Source organism: Hyla sarda, chromosome 2, assembly GCF_029499605.1.
Source record: "Hyla sarda isolate aHylSar1 chromosome 2, aHylSar1.hap1, whole genome shotgun sequence".
Classification (NCBI taxonomy): Eukaryota; Metazoa; Chordata; class Amphibia; order Anura; family Hylidae; genus Hyla; species Hyla sarda.
Window position 1 is genome coordinate 9967897 of NC_079190.1, and position 13299 is coordinate 9981195.

Genomic DNA, 13299 nt, shown 5'->3' on the forward strand with positions numbered 1-13299 from the left:
GGGGGGGGGGGGGGCTGTGGGCTCATACCAGTGTATATAGGCAGAGGTGGGGGGGGGGGCCCTGACCGCTCATACCAGTGTATATAGGGAGAGGTGGGGGGGGGGGGGGGCTGTGGGCTCATACCAGTGTATATAGGCAGAGGTGGGAGGGGGGGCCCTGACCGCTCATACCAGTGTATATAGGGAGAGGTGGGGGGCCCTGTGGGCTCATACCAGTGTATATAGGGAGAGGTGGGGGGCCCTGTGGGCTCATACCAGTGTATATAGGGAGAGGTGGGGGGGGGGGGGCCCTGACAGCTCATACCAGTGTATATAGGGAGAGGTGGGGGGCCCTGTGGGCTCATACCAGTGTATATAGGGAGAGGTGGGGGGCCCTGTGGGCTCATACCAGTGTATATAGGGAGAGGTGGGGGGGGGGGGCCCTGACAGCTCATACCAGTGTATATAGGGAGAGGTGGGGGGCCCTGTGGGCTCATACCAGTGTATATAGGGAGAGGTGGGGGGCCCTGTGGGCTCATACCAGTGTATATAGGGAGAGGTGGGGGGGGGGGGGCCCTGACAGCTCATACCAGTGTATATAGGGAGAGGTGGGGGGCCCTGACAGCTCATACCAGTGTATATAGGGAGAGGTGGGGGGGGGGGCCCTGTGGGCTCATACCAGTGTATATAGGGAGAGGTGGGGGGCCCTGTGGGCTCATACCAGTGTATATAGGGAGAGGTGGGGGGGGGGGCTGACAGCTCATACCAGTGTATATAGGGAGAGGTGGGGGGGGGGGGCTGACAGCTCATACCAGTGTATATAGGGAGAGGTGGGGGGGGGGGGGGGGGCTGACAGCTCATACCAGTGTATATAGGGAGAGGTGGGGGGCCCTGACAGCTCATACCAGTGTATATAGGGAGAGGTGGGGGGGGGGGGGGGGCTGACAGCTCATACCAGTGTATATAGGGAGAGGTGGGGGGCCCTGACAGCTCATACCAGTGTATATAGGGAGAGGTGGGGGGCCCTGTGGGCTCATACCAGTGTATATAGGGAGAGGTGGGGGGCCCTGTGGGCTCATACCAGTGTATATAGGGAGAGGTGGGGGGCCCTGTGGGCTCATACCAGTGTATATAGGGAGAGGTGGGGGGGGGGGCTCATACCAGTGTATATAGGGAGAGGTGGGGGGGGGGCCTGACAGCTCATACCAGTGTATATAGGGAGAGGTGGAGGGGGGCTCATACCAGTGTATATAGGGAGAGGTGGGGGGGGGGGCTCATACCAGTGTATATAGGGAGAGGTGGGGGGGGGGGCTCATACCCGTGTATATAGGGAGAGGTGGGGGGGGGCTCATACCAGTGTATATAGGGAGAGGTGGGGGGGGGGGGGCTCATACCAGTGTATATAGGGAGAGGTGGGGGAGGGGGTGGGGGGGGGGGCTCATACCAGTGTATATAGGGAGAGGTGGGGGGCCCTGACAGATCATACCAGTGTATATAGGGAGAGGTGGGGGGCCCTGACAGCTCATACCAGTGTATATAGGGAGAGGTGGGGGGGGGGCTCATACCAGTGTATATAGGGAGAGGTGGGGGGCCCTGTGGGCTCATACCAGTGTATATAGGGAGAGGTGGGGGGGGGGGGCCCTGTGGGCTCATACCAGTGTATATAGGGAGAGGTGGGGGGCCCTGTGGGCTCATACCAGTGTATATAGGGAGAGGTGGGGGGGGGGGGGGGCCTGACAGCTCATACCAGTGTATATAGGGAGAGGTGGGGGGGGGGGGGCTGACAGCTCATACCAGTGTATATAGGGAGAGGTGGGGGGCCCTGACAGCTCATACCAGTGTATATAGGGAGAGGTGGGGGGCCCTGTGGGCTCATACCAGTGTATATAGGGAGAGGTGGGGGGCCCTGTGGGCTCATACCAGTGTATATAGGGAGAGGTGGGGGGCCCTGTGGGCTCATACCAGTGTATATAGGGAGAGGTGGGGGGGGGGCTCATACCAGTGTATATAGGGAGAGGTGGGGGGGGGGGGCCTGACAGCTCATACCAGTGTATATAGGGAGAGGTGGAGGGGGGCTCATACCAGTGTATATAGGGAGAGGTGGGGGGGGGGGGCTCATACCAGTGTATATAGGGAGAGGTGGGGGGGGGGGGCTCATACCCGTGTATATAGGGAGAGGTGGGGGGGGGGCTCATACCAGTGTATATAGGGAGAGGTGGGGGGGGGGCTCATACCAGTGTATATAGGGAGAGGTGGGGGAGGGGGTGGGGGGGGGGCTCATACCAGTGTATATAGGGAGAGGTGGGGGGCCCTGACAGATCATACCAGTGTATATAGGGAGAGGTGGGGGGCCCTGACAGCTCATACCAGTGTATATAGGGAGAGGTGGGGGGGGGGCTCATACCAGTGTATATAGGGAGAGGTGGGGGGGGGGGGCTCATACCAGTGTATATAGGGAGAGGTGGGGGGGGGGGCCTGACAGCTCATACCAGTGTATATAGGGAGAGGTGGGGGGGCTCATACCAGTGTATATAGGGAGAGGTGGGGGGGGGGCTCATACCAGTGTATATAGGGAGAGGTGGGGGGGGGGCTCATACCCGTGTATATAGGGAGAGGTGGGGGGGGGGGGGCTCATACCAGTGTATATAGGGAGAGGTGGGGGGGGGGTGGGGGCTCATACCAGTGTATATAGGGAGAGGTGGGGGGGGGGGGCCTGACAGCTCATACCAGTGTATATAGGGAGAGGTGGGGGGGGGGGGGGGCTCATACCAGTGTATATAGGGAGAGGTGGGGGGGGGGGGCTCATATCAGTGTATATAGGGAGAGGTGGGGGGCCCTGTGGGCTCATACCAGTGTATATAGGGAGAGGTGGGGGGGGGCTCATATCAGTGTATATAGGGAGAGGTGGGGGGCCCTGACAGATCATACCAGTGTATATAGGGAGAGGTGTGGGGGGGGGGGGGGCCCTGTGGGCTCATACCAGTGTATATAGGGAGAGGTGTGGGGGGGGCTGACAGCTCATACCAGTGTATGTAGGGAGAGGTGGGGGTGACGTGTGGGTCTTACACAATATTAGAGAAGTATAATACGTGTACCGCGGTTTAGATTGGATCCGGATGGATATTACTGTAGTTTTGGCTCCGGTCCATACTCCGCCTGTACAGCACACACTCAGCTCTGCTACATCTACATCCCTCCGCCAGGAATCACACTACACTCGTACAAAAAGGGCTAAAGGTTCTCCAGGGTATCTCATTCTGGGAAAGCTGGGTGACAAGACAGCAAGGCTACCATTATTACCACCCACTGTGCATTCCTGGGCTGGCTTAGATACAAAGCTTATCGGCAGGTATCACATGTGGTAGGCTTAGATATAACGGCTCAACAGACAGTCTCATATAATAGAATTAGAAACATGAGCTCAGCAGCCAATATCACACATGATCGGCTTGGATACACAAGGTTATAAAAAGGTATCACACATGACAGGCTTAGATACACAACTCAACTGACAGCATTACAAATGATAGAAACAGTTACATGAGCTCAGCAGATAGTATCACACATGATCTGCTTGGATACATGAGGTTATAAAAAATTATGACACATGGCAGGCTTAGATACACAACTCTAAGCCTTTTGTGCGCTGCTGGCTGCTGAGCTGATGTATCTAAGCTTATTGCATGATACTGTATCTAAGCCTCTTATGTGTGATACTATCTGCTGAGCCATGTATCTGTTCCTATCATTTGTAATCCTGTCACTTGAGCTGTGTATCTAAGCCTTGCATGTGTGATACTTATTTTATTTTTTTAAATAAGCTTTGGTATCTAAGCCTGTCAAGCTTATTTAAAAAAATTAAAATAAAGGATCACACATGCTAGGCTTAGATACAGAGCTCATGTGACAGGATTACAAATGATAGAAACAGACACATGGCTCAGCAGATAGTATCACACATAATAGGCTTAGACACAGTATCATGCAATAGGCTTAGATACAGCAGCCAACATCGCACAAAAGGCTTAGAGTTGTGTATCTAAGCCTGCCATGTGTGATACTTTTTTATAACCTTGTGTATCCAAGCCGATCGTGTGTGATACTCTCTGTTGAGCTCATGTATCTGTTTCTATAATTTGTAATGCTGTTAGTTGAGCTGTGTATCTAAGCCTAGCATGTGTGACCCTTTATTTTGTTTTTTTAAATAACCTTGTGTATCTAAGCCTGCCATGTGTGATACTTTTATTTTTTTTATAACCTCATGTATCCAAGCCGATCACGTATGATATTGGCTGCTGAGCTCATGTATCTAATTCTATTATATGAGACTGTCTGTTGAGCCATTATATCTAAGCCTACCACATGTGATACCTGCCGATAAGCTTTGTATCTAAGCCAGCCCAGGAATACACAGTGGGTGGTAATAATTGTATTTATTTATTTTTAAAATAAGCTTGGGTATCTAAGCCTGTCATGTGTGATATTGTCGGCAGAATTGGGTATCTAAGCCTGCCATGTGTGATACTTTTTTATAACCTTGTGTATCCAAGCCGATCATGTGTGATACTATCTGCTGAGCTCATGTATCTGTTTCTATCATAGACTTAGATACAGCAGCTCAGCATCGTACCATAGACTTAGATACAGCAGCTCAGCAGGCAGTATCGTACCATAGACTTAGATACAGCAGCTCAGAAGGCAGTATCGTACCATAGACTTCGATACAGCAGCTCAGCAGGCAGTATCTTACCATAGACTTAGATACAGCAGCTCAGCAGGCAGTATCGTACCATAGACTTAGATACAGCAGCTCAGCATCGTACCATAGACTTAGATAGAGCAGCTCAGCAGGCAGTATCTTACCATAGACTTAGATACAGCAGCTCAGCATCGTACCATAGACTTGGATACAGCAGCTCAGCAGGCAGTATCGTACCATAGACTTAGATACAGCAGCTCAGCAGGCAGTATCTTACCATAGACTTAGATACAGCAGCTCAGCAGGCAGTATCTTATCATAGACTTAGATACAGCAGCTCAGCATCGTACCATAGACTTAGATACAGCAGCTCAGCAGGCAGTATCTTACCATAGACTTAGATACAGCAGCTCAGCAGGCAGTATCTTATCATAGACTTAGATACAGCAGCTCAGCAGGCAGTATCGTACCATAGACTTAGATACAGCAGCTCAGCAGGCAGTATCTTACCATAGAATTAGATACAGCAGCTCAGCAGGCAGTATCGTACCATAGACTTAGATACAGCAGCTCAGCAGACAGTATCACACATGATCGGGTCACATACAGCACCTCAGTTGACAGTATCACACAATCAGATTAGATTCACCAGACAGTATCACGCGTGATATGCTCAGATGTAGCAGCTCGGCAGACAGTATCACACTTGATAGGCTTAGATACAGCAGCAGTATCCAATTATTTGCCTATCTATGGAAATGATTTCTGAATAGTGGAAACCTCCGATACAAGGGCTCCCTCTGGTGTCCACATGGAGGTACTGCACAGGACCAGGCTCCTCGTATACAATCATTCCTATTCTGCACTGTATACAGTACTATGGAAAAGTAGTCAGATGTGGGAGAATTCTGCAGAGAAAGACACTTTTACACCGCCTTTTGTTACCGCCAAATATTTCACATTGTGACCCCTCAGTCCAAACAACAGCAACAGCTGCCAATTCTGCAACCCCCCCCCCCCCCCCCCCAGTTCCTATGTGTTCGTGCAGTTTTCACTTGGCCCTGTTTCCACATCCATGGTTTGGCTTCTTGGCCACAATTCTCCCATGAAGACCACTTCCGACCAGACTTCTCTGAACAGTACCTGGATGCCAATGGTCTCTGCCAGTTCTGAGCTGGTGGCACTGGTGTTGAATGGAAGCAGGTGTCCATGGCCAAACACTGCGTCTATGGTCCCCAATGTTGTCGTTTTTTTTTTTTTTTTTGTGCTTCATCAACATATCTAGAGCCCATAGTCTCACCTTTGTAGCAGAGTTTGGCTGTTCACCTTTGTAGCAGTTTGGCTGTTCCTCGCCCACTATTAAGCCTCCTACACAGATGTTTCTGTTTCAGTTAATGACTGTTTTTCAACCTACATCTGAAAAATCATCATTATGTCCTGTAGGGTAATATTTGGTTAAATAACACACCTGACTATAATCCTACAAAATCCCTGACTGTGTGTAAGTGTACCTAGGAGGACTGATGGTAGGTGAAGGTCAGTATGTGACGCCACATAATGATCCGATTTCTCTTCATGCTTTCTTTGCATTTTGATAACAGATCAAAATAAACCCTTAAAGGGGTACTCCGATGGAAAAACAGATTTGTAAATTACTTCTATAAAAATCTTAATCCTTCTAGTACTTATTAGCTGATGAATACTACAGAGGAAATTCTTTACTTTTTGGAACACAGTGCTCTCTGCTGACCTCTGCTGTCCATTTTAGGAACTGTCCAGAGCAGCATATGTTTTCTACTCTGGACAGTTCCTAAAATGGACAGAAGTGTCAGCAGAGAGCACTGTGCTCGTGATGTCAGCAGAGAGCTCTGTGTTCCAAAAAGAAAATAATTTCCTCTTTAGTATTCAGCAGCTAATAAGTACTGGAAGGATTAAGATTTTTTTTTTAATAGAAGTAATTTACAAATATGTTTAACTTTCTGGCACCAGTTAATTTAAAAAAAAAAAAAAAGCTTTCCACCGGAGTACCCCTTTAACGCATTCTTTACAGCAGTGTTTCACAACCCAGGTGCCTCCAGCTATAGCGAAACTACAACTCCCAGCATACCCGGACAGCCTTCGGCTGTCCGGGCATGCTGGGAGTTGTAGTTTCCCAACAGCTAAAGGCATCCTGGTTGGGAAACACTGGTATAAAAAGTCCCCCAACTTGTAGCTATCTCCAGCTACCGCTCCCATTATGCTCCGATAGCCTTACACTGTCCGGGCATGCTGGGAGTTGTAGTCTTGCAACAGGGTTGGGAAACACACAGCGCCCTGTTCCCACTGAACGACGACAAGGCCCCTCATTGCGGAGCCCAGATGGGTAACACACGGATTCCGCTCGGATGTGGGAGTTTTTATTCGTATTCTCAGTTAGGTCATAAAATTAAAAAGGTTTTACATTCGTTAACATAAAAAGGACTCCGGCCACAAAGCAAAATTCTGTTTTTAGTGTAAGGTCAGTCAGAGAGACAGAGGGGGGGGGGGGGGGGGGGAGTGAGACTGCGGGCGATGATGTCAGAACCTGCGCGGACCCATGTCGGCAGGAGGAGACACGGACGTCAGCTCAGTTGGCAGATTGCAGCATCCCACTTTATGGCACTGCTGAAAAATCACAGGCTGCTTCTGTTTGGCTGTGATGGTTCACGGGGGGGGGAGGGGGCAGTGTTGCCAAATAACCAGCTCACCCAAATCTTATCAATAAGGATTTGGCATGTTAAAATCCGACATGCCCGATCCTTACTCTACCCCTTCGGCTGTGGGCGGAGAATTCGGACAAATCGGATAATCAGCCAAATCTCACCGAAATCATCAGATTTGGCCCCGTTTTTTTGTATGTGTAAATGCCCTATTATAATATCATCGCTTATCGACGTGGCCCCCAACGCAGTGAAGGCCAATTCATAATCATATACAGGAGCTGACAGAAAAGGCAGTGACATCATCGGTCAGTGACATCATCGGTCAGTGACATCATCGGTCAGTGACCTCATCGGTGCGACACAAACCAAAGGGAACGGCAACTATGGTAATAAGGGCCTTGTCCTATCTCACGTAAGTTAATCTTAAAAGGAAACGGTCATCAGGTCGGCCTATGTTAACCTGCTCGTATTGGGTAATGGCAATTGCGGCACTGAACGCACTGGTACCCTTTGTTATTGTCCGCTGCATGTCGCGCATGCGCAGTAAGAATCCAGGGCCGCCGTGTTGGAGGTGTTGTGCAGGAAACAATCATCAGCTTTCCTATACTGACCTGCTTGGGTAATTGTGGTGCTGACCACATAGGTACCTTTGTTATAGTCCGCTGCACGTCGCGCATGCGCAGTAAGAATCCAGGGCCACCGTCTTGGAGGTGTTGCGGAGGAAACAATCATCAGGTTGGCCTATACTAACCTGCTTGGGTAATTGTGGTATTGTTATCATCCGCTGCACGTCGCGCATGCGCAGTAAGAGTCTGGGGGCCACCGTGTTGGAGTGTTGCACAGGAAACTATCATTAGGTTGGCCTATACTAACCTGCTTGCATCGGGTAATAGCCCTTGTGGGGTGAATGCAATCATACCTTTGTTACTATCGTCTGTCACGCATGCGCAGTAACAATCCAAGGCCACTGTGCTGGAAAAGTTGTGCAGGAAACGATCATCAGGTTGGCCTATGCTAACCTCCTTGGGTAATTGTGGCGCTGACCACATAGGTACCTTTGTTATTATCCTCCTCTGCATGTCGCGCATGCGCAGTAACAATCCAGGGCTGCTGTGCTGGAGATGTTGCACAGGAAATGATCAGCAGGTAGGCCTATACTAAGCTGCTGGTAGTGGGTAGTTGTGACGCTAAACACAACGGTACCTTAGTTACTACCATCCGTTGCGCATGCGCAGTAAGAATCCAGGACTGTCGTGCTGGGGATGTTGCGCAGGAAACAATCATCGGGTTGGCCTATAACAACATGGTTGCATGGGTAATAGCACGTGTAGGACACAATGGTGGTACTTTTGTTATTAACGTCCGTTGCACCTCGCGCATGCGCAGTAACAACCCAAAGCTGACATGCTGGAGGTGATGCGCATGCGCGAGATTCCTGTGCTTGCTTGTGCTACATCAGTACAGGGAAGAATATGAATATTAATGAAGAGGTATGGTTACAGAGGGTTGCAGGCGGGCATAGCGGTGCTGTTGGGGGTTTACCTAAGGCCCCCCTAGTGCATCATGGATGCTCATTTGCATATCTATGAAAAGGAAGTTATGAAAAAACGTTCAACAGATTTAAATAACGAAAAGCTACAAGCGCTATTAGCTAATACAAGCAGTTTAGTATAGAGCAGTGGTCTCCAAACGGTGGGCCTCCAGATGTTGCAAAACTACAAGTCCCAGCATGCCCGGACAGCCGTTGGCTGTCCGGGCATGCTGGGAGTTGTAGTTTTGCAGAATCTGGAGGCCCCCAGTTTGGAAATAACTGGTATAGACCAACCTGATGACAGTTTCCCTTTAAACGGAGATTATTTCTTCCAATAAACAGCGCCACCCCAGGCCTCAGGTTGCGTGTGGTATTACAACTGGGCTCCGCTCGCTTCAAAGGAACGGAGCCGCAATACCGCAGACAACCTGAGGCCAAGCGTGGCACTTTGTATAATGAACGTTTGGGTTCTGTTTTCCAACATACTTCCCAAGACCACTGCATGCTGTCAGCAAACGGAAGCAGTCTTGTTTACATTCAGAGGGCGAGAGCTTGTCTTGTTCTTAGCACGGGACAGAGGGATTAGTATTGCCGATGGGAGTCTATATTGGATGCGATAGTAACGAACTCTCAGCGGCGGCCAAAGAATTCAATTTAGTAACAGCAAGCAGAGATCTTGAAAATGTAGTAATAAAAAGAAAGCACCTTGCTTGACAGAGGACAGTGCAGAACGCTTCATTATACTGAGACTTAAATTAATTTACGTGGAATAGGATTGTATAGCGGACTGGATAGAATTATATATAATCATACATACAGTCATGGCCGTAAATGATGGCACCCCTAAGAAAATGAAGTATTCCTCACAGGAAAGGATTGCAGTAACACAGGTTTTGCTATACACATGTTTATTCCCTTTGTGTGAATTGGAACGAAACCAAAAAAGGGAGGAAAAAAAGCAAATTGAACATAATGTCACCAAACTCCAAAAATGGTCTGGACAAAATTATTGGCACCCTTAACTTAATATTTGGTTGCACACCCTTTGGAAAAAATAACTGAAGTCAGTGTCTTCCTATAACTATCAATAAGCTCCTTACACCTCTCAGCCGGAATGTTGGACCACTCTTCCTATAACCATCAATAAGCTTCTTACACCTCTCAGCCGGAATGTTGGACCGCTCTTCCTATAACCATCAATAAGCTTCTTACACCTCTCAGCCGGAATGTTGGACCACTCTTCCTATAACCATCAATAAGCTTCTTACACCTCTCAGCCGGGATGTTGGACTCTTCCTTTACAAACTGCTCCCGGTCTCTTATTGGACGGCGCCTTTTCCCAGCAGTAATTTTAAGATCTCTCCACAGGTGATCAATGGGATTTAGATCTGGACTCATTGCTGACACTTCAGAACTCTCCAGCACTTTGTTCCCATCTATTTCTGGGGCTTTGTGACGTATGTTTGGGGTCATTGTCCTGCTGGAAGACCCAAGATCTCGGACACAAACCCAGCTTTCTGACACTGGGCTGTACAGTGCGACCCAAAATCCATTGGTAATCCTCAGATTTCATGATGTCTTGTACACATTCAAGGCCCCCAGTGCCAGAGGCAGCAAAACAACCCAAAACATCACTGACCTCCCCCATATGTCACTGTAGGTTCTGTGTTCTTTTCTTTGTAGGCCTCATTCCGTTTTCGGTAAACAGTAGAATGATGGGCTTTACCAAAAAGATCTATCTTGGTCTCATCTGTCCACAAGACGTTTTCCAAGAAGGATTTTGGTTACTCAAGTTCATTTTGGCAAAATGTAGTCTTGTTTTTTTATGTCTCTGTGTCAGCAGTGGGGTCCTCCTGGGTCTCCTCCATAGTGGGGTCCTCCTGGGTCTCCTCCATAGTGGGGTCCACTTGGGTCTCCTCCATAGCGGGGTCCTCCTGGTTCTCCTCCATAGCGGGGTCCTCCTGGGTCACCTCCATAGCGGGGTCCTCCTGGGTCTCCTCCATAGCGGGGTCCTCCTGGGTCTCCTCCATAGCGGGGTCCTCCTGGGTCTCCTCCATAGCGGGGTCCTCCTGGGTCTCCTCCATAGCGGGGTCCTCCTGGGTCTCCTCCATAGTGGGGTCCTCCTGGGTCTCCTCCATAGCGTTTCATTTCATTTAAATGTCGACGGATAGTTCACACTGACACTGATGCTCCCTGAGCCTGCAGGACAGCTTGAATATCTTTGGAACTTGTTTGGGGCTGCTTATCCACCATCCAGACTATCCTGCGTTGACACCTTTCATCAATGTTTCTCTTCTGTCCACGCCCAGGGAGATTATCTACAGTGACGGGGGTTGTAAACTTCTTGATAATGTTGTGCACTGTGGACAAAGGCAAATCTAGATCTCTGGAGATGGACTTGTAACCTTGAGATTGTTCATATTTTTCCACAATTTTGGTTCTCAAGTCCTCAGACTACTCACAATTGCTCCAAAGTACAAAGACCGAAGCACTAAGGTCCCATTAGGGACTGACTACCTAAAACTTAGCTTTTATTGTTTTGTTAATAAAAATTAAATCTGGTGATTAGTACTGTTAAAATTGACGTCCATATACCTTGTGCATTACTTGATCATTAAGAGCCAGCAGTGTGTACTGAGGTGGGGCCTTCAGGCTTCTCCACTCTACTATACTCCAAAAAGGTGCCACATATAATGTGCACCAATTAATGGTGGTGTCTGTTTATTCCACTACCTTATATCATATATAGAGAGGTGTCAGCCGACGCAGTCTCCTCTCTATATAAAAGAGCCAACCAATGCCTCTGCCCTAGGCACAACAGAACCTGGTCTCTCTATTGGTGGAGCCTACAGGCTCTTCCACCTCTTGCTATACGTTAATGACGAGATTTTGGTGGCGCCACAGGCTCTTCCCCCTTTATACTTGTTGGTGGGGCCTACAGGCTCTTCCCCCCTATATACTTGTTGGTGGGGCCTACAGGCTCTTACCCCTTTATACTTGTTGGTGGGGCCTACAGGCTCTACCCCCTATATACTTGTTGGTGGGGCCTACAGGCTCTTCCCCCTATATACTTGTTGGTGGGGCCTACAGGCTCTTCCCCCTATATACTTGTTGGTGGGGCCTACAGGCTCTTCCCCCTTTATAATTGTTGGTGGGGCCTACAGGCTCTTCCCCCCTATATACTTGTTGGTGGGGCCTACAGGCTCTTCCCCCTATATACTTGTTGGTGGGGCCTACAGGCTCTTCCCCCCTATATACTTGTTGGTGGGGCCTACAGGCTCTTCCCCCTTTATACTTGTTGGTGGGGCCTACAGGCTCTTCCCCCCTATATACTTGTTGGTGGGGCCTACAGGCTCTTCCCCCTTTATACTTGTTGGTGGGGCCTACAGGCTCTTCCCCCCTATATACTTGTTGGTGGGGCCTACAGGCTCTTCCCCCTTTATACTTGTTGGTGGGGCCTACAGGCTCTTCCCCCTTTATACTTGTTGGTGGGGCCTACAGGCTCTTCCCCCTATATACTTGTTGGTGGGGCCTACAGGCTCTTCCCCCTTTATACTTGTTGGTGGGGCCTACAGGCTCTTCCCCCTTTATACTTGTTGGTGGGGCCTACAGGCTCTTCCCCCCTATATACTTGTTGGTGGGGCCTACAGGCTCTTCCCCCTTTATACTTGTTGGTGGGGCCTACAGGCTCTTCCCCCTTTATACTTGTTGGTGGGGCCTACAGGCTCTTCCCCCTACATACTTGTTGGTGAAGCCTACAGGCTCTTCCCCCCTATATACTTGTTGGTGGGGCCTACAGGCTCTTCCCCCTACATACTTGTTGGTGGGGCCTACAGGCTCTTCCCCCTTTATACTTGTTGGTGGGGCCTACAGGCTCTTCCCCCTTTATACTTGTTGGTGGGGCCTACAGGCTCTTCCCCCTATATACTTGTTGGTGGGGCCTACAGGCTCTTCCCCCTTTATACTTGTTGGTGGGGCCTACAGGCTCTTCCCCCTACATACTTGTTGGTGAAGCCTACAGGCTCTTCCCCCTACATACTTGTTGGTGGGGCCTACAGGCTCTTCCACCTATAGGTTTGTACTGCTGCCGATCATAAGTGTTGATTAATAGACATGTATATGGGACGCGATTAAAACATAAAAAGATTGCCTCCCTCTACACGTTTCAGTGTCACCACACCATCATCAGGAGGATGGACGAGGCAAGTCCTCAGACAGTTCTCTTCTCCTCTTTCTGTTGTCCATGCTTAGTGTGGCACACACAGACACACAATGCAAAGACTAAGTGAACTTCTCTCCTTTTTGTCCGCTTTCAGGTGTGATTTTTATATTTCCCACACCTGTTACTTGCCCCGGGTGAGTATAAAGGAGCATCACATGCTTGAAACAATCTTATTTATCCACAATTT